The following is a 27,252-nucleotide window of genomic DNA, read 5'->3' on the forward strand; positions in this document are numbered from 1 at the left end:
TCCTCGATAATGGGAACTTCCGACTGCAGTTGACATTGAGGTTCGGCTGAAAAATCTAAGGTCGGGTTGTACACACTATCGTTAACATGTTGAACATCTTGACTTTGAATAGATTGGCCCATCTGATTTAACATACAATCACAAATGAACACCATACATACAAACATAAATCACAACTCTAGTACAAAGGTGTGCACTAACCTCTGCCACGCTATCAGGGTCTATAATTGCTTCATCTTCATGTTGCCCAATCTGACCAAAAGATGAATCACATATGAATACCAAACATAAATAACAAATCACAAACATAGACCACATGGTGTACTAACCTCTGCAGGGTCTACAACTGCTTCAACCTCAACCTCAGGTTGTATAACGCGTTCACCATGTCTAATTTGTTCAACTCCATCTTCTACCTCAACCTCAACTCCATCTTCGCATGCATGGACCTCTCCTTGTCCAATAACTCCATCGACTGCATCATCCTCTTCACCCTCCACCACAACAGCTTCGACTTGTTCTGCACTACATGATGCAAATGCATCCATCAAATTCTTACGTGTTGCCTCATCTTCCCTCTTCCATTCGCGACGTTCGTCTTCTAAACTTTTGGTCAAATACTCTTCAAAATCGACATCCCTAGGGTACCACTCAAGCATCAATAATGGTGCCGATGGTTTCCTCTGCTCCTCGTGCTGATGTTTCTTCCTTTTCGGTTTACTCTTCGGCACAATTGGTTCCGGTTCGTCAAGCTCTTTAATGACCACAGTGGATTTTTTACAAGCGTTCACAAATTTTAGAAACTCCTCCGCTTCTTCCTTTCGCTTCTTGAGCAAGGCGGTCGCCTCTGTCATCTCCACGAGATAAATGTGAACTAGCTTTGTGCTAGTAACCGCGACTTCGAGAAAAGGGGCTAGATGTGAATCGTCAGTAATGGGCAGTAATGGACCTCCTATTTCCACGCCCATACAACCATAACTGTACCTTGGATGAACGTAATAGAACTCACAGATGGTTTTCCTATTGTACCCCAACCGCAACACCCTGCTAGAAAGATCTAAGAGCTCGAATTGCCGAATCCAGCAATAGTCAAAGAATGTCAATTTCCCCCCAACATACTTCTTCTGTCCATTGATTTCGAAGATTGACCCTCCGTGATGAAAAGCGACGGAAAACATCCCGACACGGTCCCCTGTTAGGGTTTGTATATAGTTAAAAAAATTCCAAATTTAAACCAACAAATTTCACATATCAAGTCCTAAATCACAGTCAAAACAATTTCACAAAACCTCCCAATTTTCGGAGCCCTAAATCACAGTCAAAATCGCTTGCTTGGAATTTTTAATTTGAACTTACTATATTCTTCCTCCAGAATAAAGAAATCCAGCCGAGGATCGCGAATGCTCCATGTTTCTGGGCCTACGTCGATTATCTCCGGTCCTCGACCCCTTCTACCGTATCTAGGTGATGCCGGAGGTGATGTGACGAAGACGATGGCGTTGGCGGCTTCTTTTTGCGCCTTGAAGAACTACGGCCGGAGGACGCTCCAGCAGAATTTCGTCTTCTTTTTGGAGGCATTGATGAAAATAGTGTGAAAGGCAGCGGCGTTTTCCGAGAATGAGTAGAAAATTGTGGTGAGATAGGGTTATGCCAGACAAAAATGATGAAGTGAAAGTGGATTGGATGGAAATAAGAAAGAGAAGCAACCGCCTAAGTGTTTTGGTAAATTAGCAAAATTTTAGAAATTACAATGCAGGTCTGAAGCGTGGGAAGATAATAGGGGACAAAAGACATGCTTTTCTGTCATATCAATTGCTTTTCGCCACCACGTCAACAGTACATGCAACAGCCAATGCAGTGGCGGCCATACAAAAGGGCGATTTTGCTCTTCCAAGCCCTAGGGGTGTTATGGTCCGAAAAAACACGATTTGTGATTATATATTTTGTTAGATACCTGTGATAAGATTTTTAAATGTTAGGGGTCTCTGCTATTCACAGCGAAAAGCTAGGGCCCTTTTTGTGCAGTTCACTCTAAAGGTAAATATACATTTTTAAAAAGTAGTGAACTCCAAGGGAAGAAGGTAAATTAATAAATGTATACAAAAGTGACTATCATATTTACGTTTTATGTGGAAGAGGTAAAGATATACTCCCTCCGTCCCACTCTAAGTGAACCATTTTCCTTTTTGGGATGTCCCATTCTAAATGACACATTTCTAAAAATATAAACATCACTCTCTCTACTTTTTCCCTCTGTCTTACTTTATTTTATTCACTTAACTCACAAAATAACACTAAATAAAATTTTGTGCCAGAATAAAAATGCTCCACTTAGAGTGGGACGGAAGGAGAACCACTTTAAAATCGAAGAAAGTATAATACTTTCTCATACTCGAGAAGGAGTTTTTATGAAGAAGATGTAAATATAGTAGTAGTACTAGTTATTTTTATCCACCTCTCTATTTACCTCCTTCCTTGGAGATGCTTTTAACAAAACAATTTTTTATGTCCACCTCACCGAGTCACATCTATTCAGATTATTGTCTATTCGGGTGCGAAATAATCGTATTGTAATTTTATCTTATTAGAAATTTACAACCACAATCCTTTCAATTGAATGGTCTATTCGAGTTAGTTCACATATCCAGACTGCACTGACATATACATGTAAATCATAGATGACAAGGAATGGAAAGAATTAAGTGTTTAAATTGATAATCTTCAATAAAACCAAATAACCTTCACCAAAAAATTGAGGACAACTCTTTACAACTTCACCATATTTCCACAATGTCTAATCCACAATGCAATCATAGTCAAAGCTCTATATTTTTAAAATAACATCTCCCCGACCAATAGGGAGGAAGTCTCTCTAAGGAGGTTTTTCAAAAATATATCTAAATTAAAAAGAAAGGTATAGTATCGAAAATGGATTAGAACTTCCTTCCCGTCATCGTCTTCAGCCAGATTCACATTAGATTTTAATTAACTTTTGAACTGTTATAAATTATAAAAATATAATAATTGATATTAATTGAAATTATTAAATTTTATATACAAACATTGTTAGCTGTCATAATGACGTGGATGCATTGTTATTATTTGCAAATAGCGAAAAAGACTGATTTCTATTTAAATGGTTATTTAGTTTTTCAATAAAATTTCGATTGTATTATCCCCTCCCATCCAAGACTTTTCCTAGTAGATATACTATAAATCAATAACTTTAGTTAATGCTCCAATATTGTTTAATTGTTCCATTTTAATAATTTATTAATAATTTAAATCTAAAATTTAAAATTTAATTTATAAAAATAATAATTGAAAATTATAATAGTCAAAAGGATTATGTCAATATTCACTCAATAAATAATTGTAAATCTCCCCCAAATTTTCGTAATGCGGAATTCCATAGTTGAGATTCAATGAATTCCAATTAATACATTTTTTGTTTTAAATTATAATACTCTATACGAAAATAAATTCTATTTTTTTTTATTTTGGTTCATCCATAAAAATTAAATTTTATATATTTATGGATTTTTTTCACAAATTATTATCCTTCAATATCTATTTATTTAAAGCTTATGTATGTGGCCCATCCGGTCAACCATTTTTCCCCTTTCTCTCTTAAATTTTCCATATTTTCTCCGTCTCTTATTTTTGAATAAATTGAACATTAAAATATGTGTCTCTTTTCGTGTGGATAAAAGAGTATTATTTTCCAAAAAAATTTTGGCAACTTGTGAATCACATTTTATACATACAACATCAAACATCATAAAATCTAATGCACTAAATTTTGTATAAGATCATATTTACAGAAAAAGTAGTCAAAATATAATATTATGTGTAATATTGGACCTCTTTATGAGCATTTATGATGCCCCAGTGTTATATAACTCAGGAGAAAAAACAGAGAGAGGGCAAGAAAAGAAATGACGATTATGAAACTGAAAAACATTGTGTTTGTTGTGTTTATGTGCATGGTTTCAGGATGCTTGAGCGCATCAATCAACGAGTCATTTGTTGAACTGAAAAACTGCAACATTTATGAAGGAAAATGGGTTTATGATGAGTCCTTCCCTCTCTTCGATTCCTCGAAATGCTCTGCCATTCGCGGCCAATTCAACTGCCTCAAATACGGCCTCCCCGACCACCAGTTTCTCAAGTATAGGTGGCAGCCAAATGCCTGCAACTTGCCAAGTATGCCCTTCATTTCTTTCGAGATTTTTATTTAATTATTTGGTTATGCATTACTATGATTTATTTATTTAATTTTTTTAATAGATTCGACACCAGAGATTTCCTGGCAAGGATGAAGGGCAAACATATTATGTTCGTGAGAACCATGGGCAATCACTTATTTGCCTTCTTAATCAGGCCGGTGCACCGGCCAAGGTTATCGAGGCCGTAAGTGGCCTGACCCCAAGCGACTCGATCACCAATGTTAAATTGGAGGTATGTACAAAGTGATTAATAAATTTGAGACCACCAAACTATATACTAGCTCATTATTCAATGGATCACAATTGTTCATGTGGTTTGAACATGCAGGCACATGGCGTTACGATATCAATTTCTCCTTTCGCATTATTTGGTAGACATCGAAAACGAGAAAATCGATCGAGTTTTGAGAGCATCCGCAACGGTAGAAGGACGGCGTCCATCCGTCCGTGCCAGCGGCGCGGCGGAACGCTGCTCGCCGCTACGCTCTTGTCGTTGGCTTGGCGCTGCTCTTAGTTAAGAGCACGCCCGTGCCAGTGAGCAGCTGATGTGGCGGCTCCTGATTGGCCAACGACAAATTCGTTGGAATTTAATTTTTTTTAAAAAAAATCGGATTTTAATTTAAAAATCCGATTAAAAATAAAAAATATATTTTCCCACTTTCCAAAAAATTATATCCGTTTTCTCCCCACTTTTAATTTATTTTTCAAATTTTTTCCCCAAAAATACACATTTTCATCTATAAATACACAATTTCATCTATAAATACCATTCTTCCACCCAAAAAATTTCACACCACGCTACACAATTCTCATCTAAATTCTTTCATTTCCATTCTTACAATTCTCAATCTTTCTTTCACTCTTAACAAAAAAATGTCCGGCTCCAGCGATCACCCCTCCGGCTCCCACGGTTGGAACCACGAATGGTTCGGTTCACAACCATTTCCTTGTCTGGAAACTGCAACCATTTCCTAGTCCGGAAACTGAATTTTCGGCCCCTCCTCAAACCCAAAGTTCGCAAGCTCCGGGTGGCTACCGGCCTTACCCGGTCGACAACCAAGATGCCCCCGCTGGGCAATACGGGTGGGCACCCGAACCACCCGTACCTAGAGCGGGAGGGAGCGACGGCTCTCAAACTCCTACTCTTCCTACTCTTGGTGTCGGCACCCCGTACACTCCGGGGGAGATTGAGCAATTATTCAAAGCGTTTTTGTCTATCTCCGAACATTCGGAGATTGGCACGAACCAATCCGGGGACCATTTTTGGTGGCGCATCTGTCGCCGGTACAATGAAAACCAGCCGGCTGGAACAATCGAGCGAAACGAGAGTATGGTGCGCAATACCATATACAAAGCAGATGAAGAAATCCAAAAGTTCCAGGGGTATTACCTCCAGGAAGAGCGGTCGGCGGGGAGCAGCCGAAGCGAGGTCGACATCGTCAGTGCCGCGTTGGCGACCTACCAATCCCAACACTACAAACCGTTCAAGTACCTCAATGTTTGGCAGGAGGTGCGCGGGCATCCGAAGTATAGGGGAGGCGTAGCATCCTCCTCTAGCTCCTCCGGCAAACGGTCGAGGTCGGTATCCCTATCCGACGCCGGCTCCGATGAGGTGTCCACCCAGTTCGCCGAAGCTAACTTGGGTAGCCCCGACGCCGGCCCGAGTAATTCCCAACGCCGGCCACAAGGAAGGAAGAAGTCGACGGCCAACCGCCGTCTCGCCGCGACTCCATCCGCCCCCGCTCCCGATCCCACTCCCGCTCCCTTTGTGCCACCTCAACCCCCCACCAACTCATTGTGGGGGGTTTTGGCCCAACTTAATTTGGCCGATAGGTCAAATATGACCCTCGAGCAACTTTGACCGCATGTGGCAATGATACGGGGTCTCCAAAGAACATTGGGGGTAGAGCCAGATGCATAGTCTTCCACGGCGGTATTTTAGCCTTTAATTATGTAATTTTAATTTTTTAGGAGTTTAATTAGTAATTTTTATTTTTTAGGTGTTTAATTATGTAATTTTTAATTTTTAGGATTTTAATTATTTAATTTTTAATTTTTTTGTAATATGTAATATTATTTTGAGTATTTTTAATGCATTTTAATTTTGTGGAAATGTTTTTATTTAAATTGAATAATAGAATGGTGGGACCCTTGAGTTTGTCCTTGCGGAAGAGCACGGATGTGGGTGTTGTGCTCTTGCCTAAGAGCAGAGAGTAAAAAAGTAATAAAAGTGGGTCCGTGCCCACATCCGTGCTCGTTGGCAAGAGCACGGATGGGGATGCTATGAAGCTCGATTCGATTAAGGATGGAAACACATGGAAGCAGGCCGATGTCTTGATCTTTGATGGATCCGCGAATTTCTGATGTTAGTAAATGCTGGTAGAGAATAAAGACTACGACACAATGAATTTACGTGGTTCGATTTACTGAAGTAAATCTACGTCCACGGGAAGAAGGGAGGGCAAGATTGTATTGCTTGATCTGGGATTACAGCTTACAACACAGACTTGCTATATGCTATTTTATCTCTAGAGAGCTTAACCCTTTTCTATCTGATCTAAGTTCTATTTATACATTGAACTAAGGTCGTGGTTTGCAGCCCCACTAACAAGATCGTGGGTGAGCAATAACTGCTCAATAACTGCTTCGTACCACTAAATAGATCGTGGGTATAGCGGAGGTCGTGGAGGCCTTTCATGAGTCCACTAACTCCTAGTTCGGTCGAATGCTGAGACCGAACTGCTGGACTTTACCGATCAGCTCTTGCCGATCTGAGAGGAGAGCTTGACTGGTCGGCTTTTACCGAGCTGTAGGCTGAGTCCGAACTCTTTGGTCGTGCCGAACTCTTTGGTGCCGAACAGATACTCTTTCTTGGGCTCTGGGCTGATGGGCCGTCACTGTTATTGGGCTTGCCATTAGGGTTTAGTTCGTACCCCATCACTACCCCCCCCGAAAAGCGAAGTGAATCACTTCGGCGAGGTGAGTCACTTCGGCATTCTGGATAATGGTAAGGGGGAGGCTGACGTCAGGGGACGTGCCTTGCGCGTGCCTGCATTAAATGCGACAGTAAAATCCGGCCGTTGAATCCTGAAAAGGTGGGATTCGAAACGGCGCAACGATCTCGAAATCTTTCCCGAATCTGATAAATATGCTCTTTCTTCCTCATTTGAACACCTTTGCTGTTGCGTCTTCTATACTCTCTCTTTCTCGAGAAATTTTCTTCCTCTTTCAAGAGCTTCTTCAGACTTTCTTCACCTTCAAAAAGTAAGAAAAATGTCTTCTTCTTCTTCGGAGTCGGGTAGCGGTAGGAAAGGGGATAAGGGGTCTTCTGGCCGGAAAGAGTCCGGGGAGAAGACCGTAGAGTATTTCCATAGTATTTTGAGTAAGGATACTGTGATATCCCTACCCGAAAAATACTTTTTTCCTGGGGGGAAGGCAGTGGTACCTGACGGTGATCATAGGGCTGACTCCCCGCCGGAGGGTTACGCCACCGTGTACGAGGCCTGCTTAGAATTCGGGCTTCGTTTCCCCCTCCCTTCTGCCTTTATAGATTTGCTAGATTTTTTTCAGCTTCCTTTAGGCCAGGTGACTCCGAACTCTTGGAGGCACTTGTCGGCCTTCGCTGCCGAACTCCGTAGGTTAGGAAGGGATTTGTCTTTGAAGGCGATCCTTAAATTCTTTCAATTTAAGAGGAAGGGGTCTTGGTTTTACTTGATCCCTTTACAGCCCTTTAGGGCCTTTTGTAAAACGAAGTGGCCGAAGTGGCAAAATCGCTTCTTCTACTATGATAGGACCGCGGCTCCTAGTTTTCCCTGGAGAGGGCCGAAGTCTGTTATCCGTCATCCTCGGCCTGAACCGTTGGACGAGCTCGATGGCGAGCTCAACAAGATTCCCCTAGTTAGGAAACAATACACGGAGTCTGAGCTCGTCAAGGGCGACGTCGTGTTCGACATCTCGTCTTCGGACGAAGAGGCCGAGGGTGAGGATTTCTCTTTATCTTTATGCTCTACTGCTTTAACGAAGAAAACTAACCTTGCTTTCTTGCTTTTTGGCAGTGTACATGTTGAAAAAGGCTATCCGAAAGTCCTCCGAGCTTGTGGAGCCGGAGAGGCAGAGAGCCCCTCGCTCGGCGTCTGAAGCCGAGAAGAATCCGAAGAGGCAAAAAACCTCTTCTTCGGATCCGAAAGTGCCGGAGTCGTGTTCGGGGAAAGACCTGGTCATCTCCGAGGTGGTTGCAGACATCCCGGAACACGTCCCTGAGCCTTTTCAATGGCCGACGAATTTTGTGGAGGTAAGCTTTCTGACTTGGCTTGTTTTCCACATTTTTTGATGGCCATTCTGTTGAGTTTTTTCCTTGTTCATCTTCAGAGAGCCAAGCTCGTCTCCGTGGAGCTCTCCAAAGCATCCCACGACTACGAGGAGATGCAGAAGGAGTTGCATCTTGCTCGTAGTCTAGCCGAACAGGCTGAGGCCAAATTTGAGAGGGCCCGAGCTGCTAGGATCTCGGCTCAGGATGAAGCCCGGTCAGCCAAAAACCAGCTCATCATCCTGCAAGAGCAGACGAAGCACCGGGAGGCTCAGAAGGAGGCTGCCGCCGTGGCTGCCCAGGGGGAGGCTCTCCGTGTTTACACGGAGAAACTCTTTTTGAGCAGCCAGTTCTCGGCCTTTGTCGGTAGTCTGGTAAGGCTAATTACCGATAAGGGCGAGCAGGGGGCCGACGTCGTGCTGCCTCTGTACAGCCGTGAGATAGCAGCTCGGCTTCAGAATCTGCCGCTCCTTGAGGAGCTCGCTTCATCCTCGGTCCTGCTTTCTGCAGACCGAGTCCGGGGTTGTCGAGCTGATCGGGACGAGAACCTGGAGGCTATCTTTGCCTCCGTGGGACCCGTTTCACCCGCTTCGACTTACAACGGAGAGGGTGAGGCCGAGTCGCTGGAGCTGGAGGCCGAAGTCGAGCGGGCCGGGCATCCGGAGAAGGAAGCCGATCAGGAGGCGGAGGCGAGGCCGGCAGGATGCGAGGCCGAGGCTGAGGTAGCTCAGGAGAAAGAAGCTGAACCAGACCAAGGAGCCGGAGACGAAGCTGGCGGAGTATGATTTCGTCTCCCTTCTCTTAGTCTAGTTTCTTCCTTGTAAAATGGCCTTGAAGCCCTCCTAGTGTAAAAAATTTTCCTAGTGAATGAAAAATTCTCTACACTTGTCTTCGTATAGCTTTTCGTACTCGCCTTTATTCCTGTTGTATTTTACTATCTGCTCGGTACAGCTGCCGAACTAATATAGCTGCTTTGTACTCAAGGAGATGGAGATACTTCACTGGAAACGGCTGTACTCTTCGGCTTTAGACGAAGCTGAGAAAAGAGCTATAGCCGATCAGACGAAGAATGACGAGCTTCTGGCTCGTTTAGTGAAGCTGGAGGCCGATAATAAGGACTTAGAGTCCGATAAGAAGAATCTGGAGGCCGAGCTGAATACGACCATTGCTGAGAGGACTGCGTACGAGGATTACATCCGTGTGCGCGGGGGAGTGACCATATCAGATGTTCAGAGTCGAGTTGACGAACTGTGGGAGGAATATCATGTACTCCGGAGGAACAATGCGCTGGAGAGCTCGGCTTGCCAACAAGTTGTGAAATCATTGCGGCGCTGGGCTTCTCGGTACAACATTGTTCTTTCTCGGCGCCCCTCCATAGAAAGATTCCTTCGGCATATCGTGCCCACAGATGCTCGCACTCCAGATCAAACCTCTGGTTCCCTTGTTCAAAATCCTACTCCCAGTCAACAACGAACTCCGGAACAGCCGGAAACGTCAAGACGAGAACGGGCTCAGGAGCAACCGGAATCGTCAAGACAGGGACGGACTGAAATTCGCCGAGGAGTTGTGACTATGAGCGAGCAAGATCAGCAGATGCTAATTGCAGAGACTCTTCATCGCCGAGGTGTTAGGACTTCTCGGGCTCGCGGAAGAGGTGTTGGGTCGAGGATAGCATCTCGTCGACCTGCTTATTCTTCATCTGCTCGGAACAACCGAACTCGGCTTCCAGAGGATTTCGCAGATAGGTGGCTTAACTTCAGCAACCCTGGACAGTAGAATAGTCCTTTGTAATAGCGTAACGCCATTTTGTAGGGTAGCGGAGTTGTATGCCGAACAAGATTTGAAAAATGAGATTTTGTTTTCGCTTCTAACACTGTATTTACAGCTTAGCGAAAAAATTTCATCGTACTTGTCCTCGGTCTTATGAAGTAAACTTCTTTGACCGGACTTGGTCCTTGGTCTTATGAAGTAAACTTCTTTGACCGGACTCGTCTTTGGTCTGATGAAATAAACATCTTTGACCGGACTCGTCTTTGGTCTGATGAAATAAACATCTTTGACCGGACTCGTCTTTGGTCTGACGAAATAAACATCTTTGACCGGACTCGTCTTTGGTCTGATGAAATAAACATCTTTGACCGGACTCGTCTTTGGTCTGATGAAATAAACATCTTTGACCGGACTTGGTTTGTGTTCTAATTTGGCGATTTGTCGCCGGGATCGAACTTTCCCTTGTCCTAATTCGGCGAGTTTTATCGCGTGGATCGGACTTTCCCAGTTAACCGAAGTGGTCTTATGCAGTAAACCCCTTTGACTAGACGTGGTCGTCCCCGGTCTTATGAGGTAAACTTCTTTGACCGAACTTGGTCGTCCTAATTCGGCGAGGTTTATCGCGTGGATCGGACTTTCCCTTATTGCAGTTCGTTTCAGACGAAGTGCTTATTTCTTAAGCCGAATTGTGGTCTTGTATCTTCCTGAGAAGCTTGGACTCACAATCGTTGGCTTATTGCAGTTCGTTTCAGACGAAGTGCTTGTTAAGCTGAATTGCGGTCTTGTATCCTCCTTGGAAGCTTGGACTCACAATCGTTGGCTTATTGCAGTTCGTTTCAGACGGACTGCTTGTTAAGCTGAATTGTGGTCTTATATCCTCCTTAGAAGCTTGGACTCACAATAGTCTTTAATAATCGATCTAAAAAGGGGATCAGTCTTTAAAGAACGATATACCTTGGTACCATTTGTAAGAGACGACAAGCACATAGAGACAAAACACATAGAGAAAAAATGAAAAAGACGAAAGAAAAAAAACTTTAAACTTTTTATAAAACGACAAGTAAAAGGTACAAGTAAAAACAAACAAATAAAAACATGTACCCCTATGACCGAACTAGACACAAGACAGACTGACCGGACTTTGTCTCTTACAAGTGGAACTTCTTGAGGTTGGAGACGTGCCATGTTCGGGGTACTTGTTCTCCTGACATGTGAGTCAATTTATAAGACCCTTTGCCGAGGACTTCTGACACCCGATACGGACCCTCCCATGTGGGCTCGAGTTTGCCCAGCTTTTCTGCTCGGCTTACTTCGTTGTTTCTCAAGACGAGATCTCCCACTTGAAATTGAAGCTTTTTCACCCTTTGGTTATAATACCGGGCTACTTGCTCCTTATACTTGGCTGCTTTTATGCACGCCAATTCTCTTCTTTCTTCGGCGAGATCTAGTTCTGCTCTCAGTCCGTCGTCATTCATTTCTGAGGAGAAATTTAGAGTTCGGGGACTGGGTACGCCGATCTCCACCGGAATTACGGCTTCAGTGCCGTACACCAGACTATACGGAGTTTCACCGTTGGAGGTTTTGGGTGTAGTTCGATAGGACCATAGGACTTGAGGGAGATTTTCTACCCATTGTCCTTTGGCTTGTTCTAACCGAGCTTTTAACCCTTTCACCAGAATCCGGTTCGTTACTTCCGTTTGTCCGTTTGCTTGGGGATGGGAGACCGAAGTGAACCGCTGTTGAATGTTCAGCTCTTGGCACCAATTCTTGAACGTCTTGTCGGTGAACTGAGTCCCATTATCCGAGATGAGGATGTGAGGTATGCCAAATCGGCACACTATGTTCTTCCAGACGAAGTCCAATGCCTTTGAGCTCGTTATCGTAGCTAATGGTTCCGCCTCCACCCACTTCGTGAAGTAGTCCACGGCAACGATAAGGAATTTCATTTGCCGAGGAGCTTGAGGAAGTGGTCCCACTATGTCTATGCCCCATTGCATGAAAGGCCAAGGGCTTTGCATAGTGTATAGATCGGTCTGCGGCATCCTTGGGACATTTGCATGAATTTGGCACTTCGTACACTTCTTGACGAGCTGCACTGCCTCTTGTACCATGGTTGGCCAATAATATCCCCATCTCAGAACTTTTTTAGCTAAAGCTCTGGCTCCGATGTGGCTACCGCACGATCCTTCATGAACTTCTCTGAGGATGTAGTCCGTCTCTTCTGGTCCTACGCACCGCAATAACGGCTGGAGGTAAGACTTTCTAAAGAGGACTCCTTCATGAAGTTCGTACCGAAGTGCTCGGCACGTGACCTTCCGAGCTTCTCTCTTATCCTCGGGCAATTGTCCTTGATCCAGATACTGCAAGATCGGCGTCATCCAGTTCGGCGAGCTGGATACTGAATGTACCTCGGCTTCATCAATGCTTCGATGCATTAATTCTTCCGCCTTTGAGCTCGGATCTGAGGCCAACTTACTTAAGGTATCTGCTCGGCTATTTTCCGCTCTGGGAATGCGGATTATCCGAAAATAGGAGAAACTTCGGCTGATGCTTTGCGCTTTGTCCAAATACTTCTTCATTCTCTCGTCACGAGCTTCACTTGTACCCAACATGTGATTTACTATGACTTGTGAATCACAATGGACTTTGAGAGATTTGACGAGCAGACTTTGCGCTAGCTGGAGTCCGGCCAGGAGGGCTTCGTACTCGGCTTCATTATTAGTAGTGGGGAATAGGAACCGAAGTGAGTAGGTTACCTCGTGTCCGTCGGGAGCGACAAGTAAAATACCAGCTCCACTTCCCATCTTGTTTGAAGCTCCATCTACGAATCCGCTCCAGCAGTCCGGCGGCTCTACTTCGGATTCCAAGGGCTGTGCTAGTTCGGCATTGGCAGAATCCTTCTGTTCGGCAATAACAGGAATTGCTTGATCGAACTTTGCCTCTGCAAGAAAATCTGCCAAGGCTTGTCCCTTGATGGCTTTCCGAGGTAGATATTCAATTGTGTGCTCTCCCAACTCTATAGCCCACTTGGCGATTCTGCCTGATGCTTCTGGTTTGGTCAACACTTGCCGAAGTGGCAGATCAGTTAAGACGCATACCTTGTGAGCATAGAAGTATGGCCGCAGTCTCCTTGCTGCATTTACTAATGCCAGAGCAATCTTTTCCAGAGGTTGATACCTGGTTTCTGGACCTCTTAATGCTCGGCTTGTAAAATAGATGGGAAGCTGCTTTAGGCCTTCTTCTCGTACAAGCACCGCGCTGATGGTTTGATCCGATGCCGCTAAGTATAAGAATATTACTTCGGCTTCGGTTGGAGCAGAGAGGAGAGGAAGCTCGGCTAGATAACTTTTGAGCTCGTCAAAGGCCTTTTTCTGCTCGGCTCCCCACTCGAACTTTGGTGCCTTTTTCAACACCTTGAAGAACGGCAGTTGCTTTTCGGCTGCTTGGGAAAGGAATCGATTCAGTGCGGCTAGACATCCGGTTAGCCTTTGCACGTCATGTATGGACTTCGGCATTGCCATGTTCTGAACGATTTGAACTTTTGAGGGGTTTGCCTTGAGTCCGTCCTTTGAAACCCAACAACCCAGAAACTTTCCCGAATCTACCAAAAAGGTACACTTTTGGGGATTAAGTTTGAGGTTGGCTTTCTTGAGCACGTTGAGAGTGGACTTGAGGTTGTGCTCGTACTCCGAAGTGCTTTTGCTTTTGACGACTATATCGTCAACATACACTTCGACCTCCTTTCCAATCAGGTGCCGAAAAAGCTTGTCTACCATCCTTTGATAAGTGGCTCCGGCATTCTTTAAACCGAATGGCATCTTTTTATAAGCGAAAATGCCGAAATCAGTAATGAAGGCCGTTTTTGAAGCGTCAATCTCATCCATTAAAACTTGATGGTATCCTTTGTACAGATCAAGAAAACAAAAAATTTCAAAGCCTATCAAAGCTTCTACTTTTTTATCTATTTTCGGAAGGGGATAGCAATCTTTGGGACAGTGCTTATTTAGATCGGTGAAATCTATGCACATCCGCCATCCTCCTTCCTTTTTCTTGATCATGACAGGATTGGCCACCCACGAAGGATACTTCACTTCGAATAACACATCCGCCTTCAATAATTGACGGACTTCGTCATGGATGACTTGACTTCGTTCTGCCGCAAAGAGTCTTTGCTTCTGTTTTATCGGCCGGACTGAAGGATCAATATTTAACCGATGAGTGATTACCTCGGGGGGCACTCCGGTCATGTCCAACGGAGACCATGCAAAGACGTCTTTATACTCCTTGAGGAGCTGGATGGTTTTTTCCCGAAGTAGGGGCGTTCCCGCGAAGCCGATCTTAACCGTTCTGGATGGATCGTCTTCGTACAGCTGAACTGTCATCGAGTTCGGCTCCGGTATGACTTCGGTCATCGCCTCTGACTCCGGCTGCTGTGATTGCTATGCTTGGTGGTGCCGATCTGACTGCTCGGCACTTCTAAGCGCAATTTGCAGACATTCCTTTGCTCTCTTTTGGTCACCTCGGATGACCGCTATCCCTCCTTTAGTAGGGATCTTGATGGTGAGGTGATAGGTGGAGCAAACGGCCCGAACTGTGTTGAGCCAGTCTCTTCCCAGGATGACGTTGTACGGGGACCGAGCTTTCACCACGAAAAACTCAATCATCGTACTGGAGCTAGTAGGCGCTTTCCCCACCGTGATCGGAAGGCTGATAATACCTTCAGGGCGGGTGTCCTCCTGGGTGAAGCTCTTCAGGGGAAGCGGAGCCGGACTGAGCCGAGCTGGGTCCACTTCTAGTTTGTCGAAGCACTCTTTAAAAAGAATGCTAACCGACGCTCCTGTATCCACAAACACCCTGTGGATCAGTTTGTTTGCCACTCCGGCTTGGATGACAATGGCGTCTTGGTGAGGAGAGATGGCCGGGACGGGATCAGCAGCCGAGAACGTAATCACTTCGTCCTGCTTCAGCCTTTTATGCGTTGGCTCCTCTCGATTGGAGCCTCTGCGTTCTGACTTTAGGGACGACTTGGTCTTCCCGGCAGGGAGCGCGTCAATAGTCTGGATTACTCCATCATATTGCGGCTCGTCATCGTCTTCGGGATCCGGCTGCCTTTTCGGATCCTGAGGAGCGCAGTTCGCACCACTCTGCTTTTTATTCTTCTTTGGCTGCTTGCTTCGGTATTTTTTCAATGTCCCTGCCTTCACAAGAACATCGATACCTGCAGCCAAGTTTCTGCACTCCTCAGTATCGTGACCGTGGTCTTGATGGTAGGAGCAGTAGCTATCCTGTGGTCGGCGCGCGGCTGATTTCGTCATCCGCTTTGGCTTTTCGAATAGGTCAGAGTGTAGTTCGAAAATTTCCGCTCTCGGCTTGTTCAGCGGTACGAACTGAGCGGGCGACTTCTCGGGATTGAGACGAGGTCCCAATCTGTCTTGCACCGGAGCCCTTTGAATTCTTTCAAATGGAGTCCGGCGAGGATGCCCCTGATCGCTATGATCGGGCTTCCTTCTGTCTCCTCGGGTCGATGAGCTGTCTAACGACCGTTTGCGACGGTCTGCCTCATCGGCCCGGGAGTACTGGTCCGCAATGTCCCACATTTCCTGAGCTGTCTGCGGACCGTACTCAACGAGCTTCCTGTAGAGAGCTCCGGGCAGGATTCCATTTTGGAATGCCGAGATGACAAGCAGATCGTTGAGATCGTCTACTTGCAGGCATTCCTTGTGGAATCTTGTCATAAAGTCGCTGATTTTTTCGTCGCGACCTTGACGAATGGAAAGCAGCTGAGCCGAAGTGATTCGGGCTTCCGCTTTCTGAAAAAACCTCCTGTGGAAGGCATCCATTAGATCTCGGTAAGATCTGATGCTGCCCTGGGGGAGGCTATCGAACCACCTTCTCGCGTTCCCGATGAGCAGCTCGGGAAACAGCTTGCACATGTGGACCTCGTTGAGACCCTGGTTCGCCATGTTATATTGATAGCGCCCCAAGAAATCGTGAGGGTCCACGAGCCCGTCGTAAGTCATCGACGGAGTTCGGTAGTTCTGTGGTAGGGGAGTTCGGGTGATGTCGTCCGAGAACGGAGTCTTCAGTGCTCCGTACATGGCGAATCCGATATCTCGTCGGTATGGAGGAGATTGAGTTCTCCTGTGATTCCGGTACCGAGGAAGAACTGGAACATGTGGGGGACGGGGATTCTTTCTCTTGGGAGATGCGACACTACTGCGGTAGTGACTTTCTTGTGCGGAGGGAGAAGGAGAATCCGCCGTTTTCGTCTCCGGCTGCTTTTGGCTTTTTCGCAGGAAGGTTAAGAATTCCTCCTGCTTCGCCTCCAAAAACTGCTTGACAGCCTCATTCAAATCGGGCTGCTGAGAAGACTCAGTGGGACGATTTTTGGAGCGGCTTGTTCCTTCACCATGAGAACTGGTGGTGGATTTATCCCTAGGCTGTTTTCCAGACCTATGGGATGGATTGGCTTCCTCCTGGTTCTCACGGGCAGGAATACGGGTACTCTGCGATCTGGTATGCATTTTTTGGGCGGAAAAAATGGATCAAAAATTCGCTTTATCACAAATTTTGTTCTCTGGTTCCCACAGACGGCGCCAGTGATGGATCCGCGAATTTCTGATGTTAGTAAATGCTGGTAGAGAATAAAGACTACGACACAATGAATTTACGTGGTTCGATTTACTGAAGTAAATCTACGTCCACGGGAAGAAGGGAGGGCAAGATTGTATTGCTTGATCTGGGATTACAGCTTACAACACAGACTTGCTATATGCTATTTTATCTCTAGAGAGCTTAACCCTTTTCTATCTGATCTAAGTTCTATTTATACATTGAACTATGATGAATCCGCGAATTTCTGATGTTTGTGAATGCAGGAAGAAGTAGATCACGACACACAGATTTTACGTGGTTCGATTTACTGAAGTAAATCTACGTCCACGGGAAGAAAAGAGGGCAGAGTTGTATTGCTTGATCTGTTTTCTTACAGCTTACAATACAGACTTGCTATTTTGTATTTTATCTCTAGAGAGTGAGAGAGTCTAACAGAACTTAACCCTATCTATCTGATCTAGGTTCTATTTATACAAAGGACCAAGATCGTGGCATGCAGCCATTTACTAGGTAGTGGATGTCGTGGAGATCGTGGCGATCTTGCATGGGTCAACTATCCTGCATGAGTTAATGACTGCTTGACACCACTAAATAGATCGTGGGTGTAGTGGAGGTGGAAATCCTGCATGAGTCCACTATCTCCTAGTTCGGTCGAATACTGAGACCGAACTGCTGAATTATTGCCGAGCAGCTTTTGCCGATCTGAGAGTAGAGCTTGATGCCGACCTGAGAGCAGAGTTTGATTGGTTGGCTTTTACCGAGCTGTAGGCTGGGGCCGAACTCTCTGGTTGTGCCGAACTGAACTTTTTAGTCATGCCGGACTGATACTCTTTAGTCATGCCGAACTGATACTCTTTCTTGGGCTTTAGGCTGATGGGCTTTACTGCTGTTGGGCTTGTTTAGTACGTACTCCATCACTACCCCCCCCGGAAAGCGAAGTGAATCACTTCGGCATTCTGGATAAAGGTACGGGGTAAGTTGATGTTTGTCCTCGGTCTGATGAAGTGAACTCTTCTTTGACCGGACTTGGTTTGCGTCCTAATTTGGCGAGTTTTATCGCTCGGATCGAACTTTCCGTTTTCCTAATTTGGGGATCGGACTTTCCCTTGTCCTAATTCGGCGAGTTTTATCGCGTGGATCGGACTTTCCCTTGTCCTAATTCAGGCAAGTTTTATCGCGAGAATCGGACTTTCGTTGCAGTTCGTTTCAGACGAAGTGCTTGATTTTTAAGCCGAATTGTGGTCTTGTATCCTCTTTAGAAGCTTGGACTTCACAATCGTTGGCTTATTGCAGCTCGTTTCAGACGAACTGCTTGTTTAAGCTGAATTGTGGTCTTGTATCTTCTGTAGAAGCTTTGACTCACAATCGTTGGCTTGTTGCAGCTCGTTTCAGACGAAGTGCTTGATTTTTAAGCCGAATTGTGGTCTTGTATCCTCTTTAGAAGCTTTGACTCACAATCGTTGGCTTGTACATGTTCTAAGAAGGGGATCAGCCTTCGAAGAACAAGATACCTCAGTAACATTTGTAAGAGACGACACGCACAGAGACAGACAAAACACAGACAAAACGCACAGAGACAAATAAAGACCAAGTAAACCAAATAAAGCACATTGACCGAACAGGACTTCAAGACTGACTGACCGGACTGTCTCTTACAAATGGAACTTTTTGAGGTTGGAAATGTGCCATGTTCGGGGTACCTGTTCTCCTGACATGTGAGCCAATTTGTAAGACCCTTTGCCGAGGACTTCTGACACCCGATACGGACCTTCCCATGTGGGTTCGAGCTTGCCCAGCTTTTCTGCTCGGCTTACTTCGTTGTTTCTCAAGACGAGATCTCCCACTTGAAATTGCAGCTTCTTCACCCTTTGGTTGTAATACCGGGCTACTTGCTCCTTGTACTTGGCTGCTTTTATGCATGCCAATTCTCTTCTTTCTTCGGCAAGATCTAGCTCGGCTCTCAGTCCGTCGTCATTCATTTCTGAGGAGAAATTTAGAGTTCTGGGACTGGGTACGCCGATCTCCACCGGAATCACGGCTTCAGTGCCGTACACCAGACTGTACGGAGTTTCACCGTTGGAGGTTGTGGGTGTAGTTCGGTAGGACCATAGGACTTGAGGGAGATTTTCTACCCATTGTCCTTTGGCTTGTTCTAACCGAGCTTTTAACCCTTTCACCAGGATACGATTTGTTACCTCCGTTTGTCCGTTTGCTTGTGGATGAGAGACCGAAGTGAACCGCTGTTGAATATTCAGCTCTTGGCACCAATTCTTGAACGTCTTGTCGGTGAACTGAGTCCCGTTATCCGAGATGAGGATGTGGGGTATGCCAAATCGGCACACTATGTTCTTCCAGACGAAATCCAATGCCTTCGAGCTCGTTATCGTAGCTAATGGTTCAGCTTCCACCCACTTCGTAAAGTAGTCCACGGCAACGATTAGGAATTTCATTTGCCGAGGAGCTTGAGGAAGTGGTCCCACTATGTCTATGTCCCATTGCATGAAAGGCCAAGGGCTCTGCATAGTGGATAGATCGGTCTGCGGCATCCTTGGGATATTTGCATGGATTTGGCACTTCGGGCAGGTCTTGACGAGCTGCACTGCTTCTTGTACCAATGTCGGCCAATAATATCCCCATCTTAGAACTTTTTTAGCTAAAGCTCTAGCTCCGATGTGGCTGCCGCACGATCCTTCATGAACTTCTCTGAGGATGTAGTCCGTCTCTTCTGGTCCTACGCACCGCAATAACGGCTGGAGGTAAGACTTTCTAAAGAGGACTCCTTCATGAAGTTCGTACCGAAGTGCTCGGCACATGATCTTCCGAGCTTCTCTCTTATCCTCGGGCAATTGTCCTTGATCCAGATACTGCAAGATCGGCGTCATCCAGTTCGGCGAGCTGGATACTGAAAGTACCTCGGCTTCATCAATGCTTCGATGCATTAATTCTTCCGCCTTTGAGCTCGGATCTGAGGCCAACTTGCTTAAGGTATCTGCTCGGCTATTTTCCGCTCTGGGAATGCGGATTATCCGAAAATAGGAGAAACTTCGGCTGATGCTTTGCGCTTTGTCCAAATACTTCTTCATTCTCTCGTCACGAGCTTCACTTGTACCCAACATATGATTTACTATGACTTGTGAATCACAATGGACTTTGAGAGATTTGACGAGCAGACTTTGCGCTAACTGGAGTCCGGCCAAGAGGGCTTCGTACTCGGCTTCATTATTAGTAGTGGGGAATAGGAACCGAAGTGAGTAGGTTACCTCGTGTCCGTCGGGAGCGACGAGTAAAATACCAGCTCCACTTCCCATCTTGTTTGAAGCTCCATCTACGAATCCGCTCCAGCAGTCCGGCGGCTCTACTTCGGATTCCAAGGGCTGTGCTAGTTCGGCATTGGCAGAATTCTTCTGTTCGGCAATAACAGGAATTGCTTGATCGAACTTGGCCTCTGCAAGAAAATCTGCCAAGGCTTGTCCCTTGATGGCTTTCCGAGGTAGGTACTCGATTGAGTGTTCTCCCAGCTCTATGGCCCATTTGGCGATTCTGCCTGATGCTTCTGGCTTGGTCAAAACTTGCCGAAGAGGCAGATCGGTTAAGACGCATACCTTGTGAGCATAGAAGTATGGCCGCAGTCTCCTTGCTGCATTTACTAACGCCAGAGCAATTTTTTCCAGAGGTTGATACCTTGTTTCTGGACTTCTTAATGCTCGGCTTGTAAAGTAGATGGGAAACTGCTTTAGGCCTTCTTCTCGTACAAGCACCGCGCTAATGGTTTGATCGGATGCCGCTAAGTATAAGAATATTACTTCGGCTTCGGTTGGAGCAGAGAGAATAGGAAGCTCGGCTAGATAACTTTTGAGCTCGTCAAAGGCCTTTTTCTGCTCGGCTCCCCACTCGAACTTTGGTGCCTTTTTCAACACCTTGAAAAACGGCAGTTGCTTTTCGGCTGCTTGGGAAAGGAATCGATTCAGTGCGGCTAGACATCCGGTTAGCCTTTGCACGTCATGTATGGACTTCGGCATTGCCATGTTCTGAACGACTTGAACTTTTGAGGGGTTTGCCTTGAGTCCGTCCTTTGAAACCAAACAACCCAGAAACTTTCCCGAATCTACCAAAAAGGTACATTTTTGGGGGTTGAGTTTGAGGTTGGCTTTTCGGAGCACGTTGAGAGTGGATTTGAGGTTGTCTTCGTACTCCGAAGTGCTTTTGCTTTTGACAACTATGTCGTCGACATATACTTCAACCTGTTTTCCGATTAGGTGCCGAAAAAGCTTGTCTACCATCCTTTGATAAGTGGCTCCGGCATTCTTTAAACCGAATGGCATCTTTTTATAAGCGAAAATGCCGAAATCGGTAATGAAAGCTGTTTTCGGAGCGTCACTCTCATCCATCAACACTTGGTGATATCCTTTGTATAAATCAAGAAAACAGAAAATTTCGAAGCCGATCAAAGCTTCTACTTTTTTATCTATATTCGGAAGGGGATAGCAATCTTTAGGACAGTGCTTGTTTAGATCGGTAAAATCTATGCACATCCGCCATCCTCCTCCTTTTTTCTTGATCATCACAGGATTGGCCACCCAAGAAGGATATTTCACCTCGAATAGTACATCCGCTTTTAGTAATTGGCGGACTTCGTCATGGATGACTTGGCTTCTTTCTGCCGCAAAGAGTCTTTGCTTCTGTTTTACTGGCCGGATTGAAGGATCAATATTTAACCGATGAGTGATTACTTCGGGGGGCACTCCGGTCATGTCCAACGGAGACCATGCAAAGACATCTTTGTACTCCTTGAGGAGCTGAATGGTCTTTTCCCGGAGTAGAGGCGTTCCTGCGAAGCCGATCTTGACCGCTCTGGATGGATCATCTTCGTGTAACTGAACGGTCATTGAGTTCGGCTCTGAAGTGACTTCGGTCATCTCGCTTGCCTCTGACTCCGGTTGCTGTGATTGCTATGCTTGATGGTGCCGAACTGATTGCTCGGCACTTTTAAGCGCAATCTGCAGACATTCTTTTGCTCTCTTTTGATCACCTCGGATGACCGCTATCCCACCTTTAGTGGGGATCTTAATGGTGAGGTGATAAGTAGAGCAAACGGCCCGAACTGTGTTGAGCCAGTCTCTCCCCAGGATGATGTTGTACGGGGACCGAGCTTTCACCACAAAGAACTCGATCATCGTATTGGAGCTTGTAGGTGCTTTTCCCACCGTGATCGGAAGGCTGATAATACCTTCAGGGCGGGTGTCCTCCTGGGCGAAACTTTTCAGGGGAAGTGGAGCCGGACTGAGCCGAGCTGGATCCACTTCCATTTTATCGAAACATTCTTTAAAAAGAATGCTGACTGACGCTCCTGTATCCACAAATACTCTGTGGATCAGTTTGTTTGCCACTCCGGCTTGAATGACAATAGCGTCTTGGTGAGGAGAGATGGCTGGGACGGGATCGGCATCTGAAAATGTAATCACTTCGTCTTTCTTCAGCCTTTTATGTGTTGGCTCCTCTTGATTGGAACCTCTGCGTTCTGCTTTTAGGGACGACTTAGTCTTCCCGGCAGGGAGAGCATCAATAGTCAGGATTACTCCATCATATTGCGGTTCGTCGTCGTCTTCGGGATCCTCATGCCTTTTCGGATCCTGAGGATTGCAGTTCGCACCTCTCGGCCTTTTGTTCTTTTTCGGCTGCTTGCTTTGGTATTTTTTTAACGTTCCTGTTTTCACAAGAACATCAATACCTGCAGCCAAATCTCGGCACTCCTCGGTATCGTGTCCGTGGGCTTGATGGAAGGAGCAATATTGATCCTGAGGTCGCCGCGCGGCCGATTTCGTCATCCGCCTTGGTTTTTCGAACATATCGGAATGTAGTTCGAAAATTTCCGCTCTCGACTTGTTTAAGGGTATGAACTGAGCGGGCGGCTTCTCAGGATTGAGACGTGGTCCCAATCTGCCTTGTACCGGTGCCCTTTGAATTCTTTCAAAAGGAGTTCGGCGAGGAAGCCTCTGATCGCTATGATCGGGCTTCTTTTCGTCTCCTCGGGATGAGCTGTCTAAAGACCGTTTTCGACGGTCTGCCTCATCCGCACGGGAAAACTGGTCCGCGATGTCCCACATTTCTTGAGCTGTTTGCGGACCGCACTCCACGAGCTTTCTGTAGAGAGCTCCGGGCAGGATTCCATTTTGGAATGCCGAAATGACAAGTAGATCGTTGAGATCATCTACTTGTAGGCATTCCTTGTGGAATCTCGTCAGGAAGTCGCTGATCTTTTCGTCGCGACCTTGACGTATAGAAAGCAGCTGAGCCGAAGTAATTCGGGCTTCCGCTTTCTGAAAGAACCTCCTGTGGAAAGCATCCATTAGATCTCGGTAGGATCTAATGCTGCCTTGAGGAAGGCTGTCGAACCACCTTCTGGCGTTCCCGATGAGCAGCTCGGGGAACAGCTTGCACATGTGGACCTCGTTGAGACCCTGGTTCGCCATGTTATATTGATAGCGTCCCAAGAAATCATGAGGATCCACGAGTCCGTCATAGGTTATTGACGGAGTTCGGTAGTTCCGCGGCAAAGGAGTTCGGGTGATATCGTCCGAGAACGGAGTCTTTAATGCTCCGTACATGGCGAACCCGACATCTCTTCGGTACGGAGGAGATGGAGTTCTCCTGTGGTTCCGGTACCGAGGAGGAACAGGAACATGTCGGGGTTGAGGATTCTTCTTCCTGGAAGACACGGTACTACTGCGGTAGTGACTTTCATGTCTGGACGAGGAAGGAGAATCTACCGTTTTCGTCTTCGGCTGTTGGCTCTTTTGCAGGAAGGCTAAGAACTCATCCTGCTTCTCAGCCAAGAACAGCTTGACAGCCTCATTCAAATCGGGCTGCTGGGAAGACTCGGTGCGATGACTCCTGGAGTGGCTTGTGCCTTCTTCGTGAGAACCGGAGGTAGATGTCTCCCGAGGCCGTTTTTCAGACCTGCGAGCTGGACTAGCTTCCTCACGGTTATCACGAACGGTATTGTGGGTGTTATGTGATCTGGTATGCATTTTTTTGGTAGAAGAGGATCAAAAACTCGCTTTATCACAAATTTGGTTCTCTGTTTCCCACAGACGGCGCCAGTGATGAATCCGCGAATTTCTGATGTTTGTGAATGCAGGAAGAAGTAGATCACGACACACAGATTTTACGTGGTTCGATTTACTGAAGTAAATCTACGTCCACGGGAAGAAAAGAGGGCAGAGTTGTATTGCTTGATCTGTTTTCTTACAGCTTACAATACAGACTTGCTATTTTGTATTTTATCTCTAGAGAGTGAGAGAGTCTAACAGAACTTAACCCTATCTATCTGATCTAGGTTCTATTTATACAAAGGACCAAGATCGTGGCATGCAGCCATTTACTAGGTAGTGGATGTCGTGGAGATCGTGGCGATCTTGCATGGGTCCACTATCCTGCATGAGTTAATGACTGCTTGACACCACTAAATAGATCGTGGGTGTAGTGGAGGTGGAAATCCTGCATGAGTCCACTATCTCCTAGTTCGGTCGAATACTGAGACCGAACTGCTGAATTATTGCCGAGCAGCTTTTGCCGATCTGAGAGTAGAGCTTGATGCCGACCTGAGAGCAGAGTTTGATTGGTTGGCTTTTACCGAGCTGTAGGCTGGGGCCGAACTCTCTGGTTGTGCCGAACTGAACTTTTTAGTCATGCCGGACTGATACTCTTTAGTCATGCCGAACTGATACTCTTTCTTGGGCTTTAGGCTGATGGGCTTTACTGCTGTTGGGCTTGTTTAGTACGTACTCCATCACTAAGGTCGTGGTTTGCAGCCCCACTAACAAGATCGTGGGTGAGCAATAACTGCTCAATAACTGCTTCGTACCACTAAATAGATCGTGGGTATAGCGGAGGTCGTGGAGGCCTTTCATGAGTCCACTAACTCCTAGTTCGGTCGAATGCTGAGACCGAACTGCTGGACTTTACCGATCAGCTCTTGCCGATCTGAGAGGAGAGCTTGACTGGTCGGCTTTTACCGAGCTGTAGGCTGAGTCCGAACTCTTTGGTCGTGCCGAACTCTTTGGTGCCGAACAGATACTCTTTCTTGGGCTCTGGGCTGATGGGCCGTCACTGTTATTGGGCTTGCCATTAGGGTTTAGTTCGTACCCCATCAATCTTCAACTGGCTCTGGTGGTATCGCAAAGGCCCTAAACAACCGTACGTTCTTCTTTTTCATTAATCAATACTTGCAAATTCTACTACTTGATTAATCTTTCCCTCTAATAATGCTTAGATTTCATACCTTCTTTATGATAGTTATTGGCATATAATCATAAATAGTGATAGTATACCCTAATCAATTTATCTTTATTGAATATTGTATATATATTTTCAATCATGCTCGAAATCATGTGAAAGTCTGTTATAAATTTTCCATATCATTTATTTTTATTGCTATAACTAGTAACAAAACTAATTTATAATTGAATTCAAAATTTAAGGGCATATGTTAAGTTATGAACATCTATCTTTATTCATTTATACATTATGTAGTTGACCTGTCTTAGTAAATTAGATGCCGATAATTAAATAAAAAGTGCCGATTTCATATTTTCAAAATTGGTACACTATATAATTTGGGCAAGTATTTTAGTGTTGATTAATGTGAAAGGCGAAACATATTGAATTCTGACTTTTCATCACAAACGTTTTTCATTTTTTAGTTAAAAACAGGATATATAATGCTTGGTTTGAATTGCAGATGAGATTATATTGAAAGTGAGGGAAAGATAGTGAAAGACATGGACCACATGGAAGCATGTCGGAGAGGTCTTACTACATGGAAAAATTGGGCTGACTCAAATCTTAATCCTTCCAAAACCAAAGTTTTCTTCCAAGGGATCTCTCCTATGCATTACAAGTAATTAACAAATCTCAAACACATATACTCATATATGGTAATACTCAGATAGTGATAAAATGCAAACTTTATGTATTGTACAAACTCGCAATTCCACAACACAGTGTCAGCACAATGTCAACACATTGTAACATTTCAAGATTTTGATTTCAATACAGCCTCAACCGTTGACATCTGTTAACATTTTCTAACGGTCCAGATCATAGTTTGGAGGTTGTACAATATATAGAATTTGCATTTGATTACATAACTACTCATATAAGGTTAATTATTCAAAATATTCATCAAAGTTAAGCATGATAGCTTTTGGTCTTAAACAGTATGTTTTGTTTGAACATAGTGGGGAAGATTGGAATGCGAGAGGAGTGAAAGACTGCTCTCGAGAAACAACGCCTCTAGAGGGATCGACTTATCCAGCCGGGGAGCCATTGGCATTAAAAGTGTTGAAATAAGTTCTATATCGAAAAACATCATCGTCCTCGGTGCCAATTTCTTTGCTTAACATCACAACTCTGTCTCAGTTGAGAAAGGATGGGCACCCTAGCAAGTACAACAACTTGGGTGGCATGGACTGCACCCATTGGTGCCTCGCAGGAGTTCCGGACACATGGAACCAACTGCTATACACAGAGTTGTTGCGCTAAATAAGGAGAAAATCGGATTTCTAGGCTATTTGGCCTTTAAAATTACGTAAATGTACCCATTTTGTTATCAATTCCATTTATGGGAAAAACGCCTACGAGAATGGCGTGTTTATAAATGAAAACGCTAGTGATATTAGCGTGTCTATACGCAAACACGCCAACACAGTTGGCGTTTTACAATGGCACCGTATTTTGCTCGTATTATTAACCAAAATACTTAAATTTAAACACGCTAACTTCTTTGGCGTGTTTGATAGTAAAGACGCCAATCTTGATGGCGTGTTTAAGTAATAAAACGCCAAGATCATTGGCGTGTTTAACATAAAAAACGCCAACCTGGTCGGCGTTTTCCGGTTGAACCATATATCACAGATCTCCCTCAAAATCGCAGACCCTAGTCACATTCCCTCCCCAAAACGCGAAAAACCTTCCCAAAGCTGAAAAACGCGAAAACGCTTGCCTTGGTCGGGTCAACCCGGTCGGGTCAACACGCAAGCCGACGAGCAGAAGTCGAAGATGATGCCATAATTTACCTACACAGCATTCATAATCCAAATTTAACATTTACCAAACATAAATGATTTCAATAATTACATACAATTTAATCCAATTTCACAAAATGGAACACCAAAATCAAATAATTCACAATACACAAATTCACCTACACAACATTTCACATCCAAAATCATAACACAATTCATCTACACAAAATTGACAATTTCAATTACAAATTTGTCCAACCTAACAATTTCAATTTGTCCAATTACAAATTGCCCAGCCTAACAATAT

The 27,252-nt window shown here is 45.2% G+C and overlaps 1 pseudogene; it reads left to right on the forward strand.

The window, feature by feature from the left end:
* Positions 1-3,938: 3,938 nt before the first annotated feature.
* On the forward strand, positions 3,939-26,463 carry LOC121760384 (annotated as a pseudogene).
* The last annotated feature ends 789 nt before the right edge of the window (positions 26,464-27,252 follow it).

Source organism: Salvia splendens, chromosome 1, assembly GCF_004379255.2.
Source record: "Salvia splendens isolate huo1 chromosome 1, SspV2, whole genome shotgun sequence".
In the NCBI taxonomy this organism is placed as follows: Eukaryota; Viridiplantae; Streptophyta; class Magnoliopsida; order Lamiales; family Lamiaceae; genus Salvia; species Salvia splendens.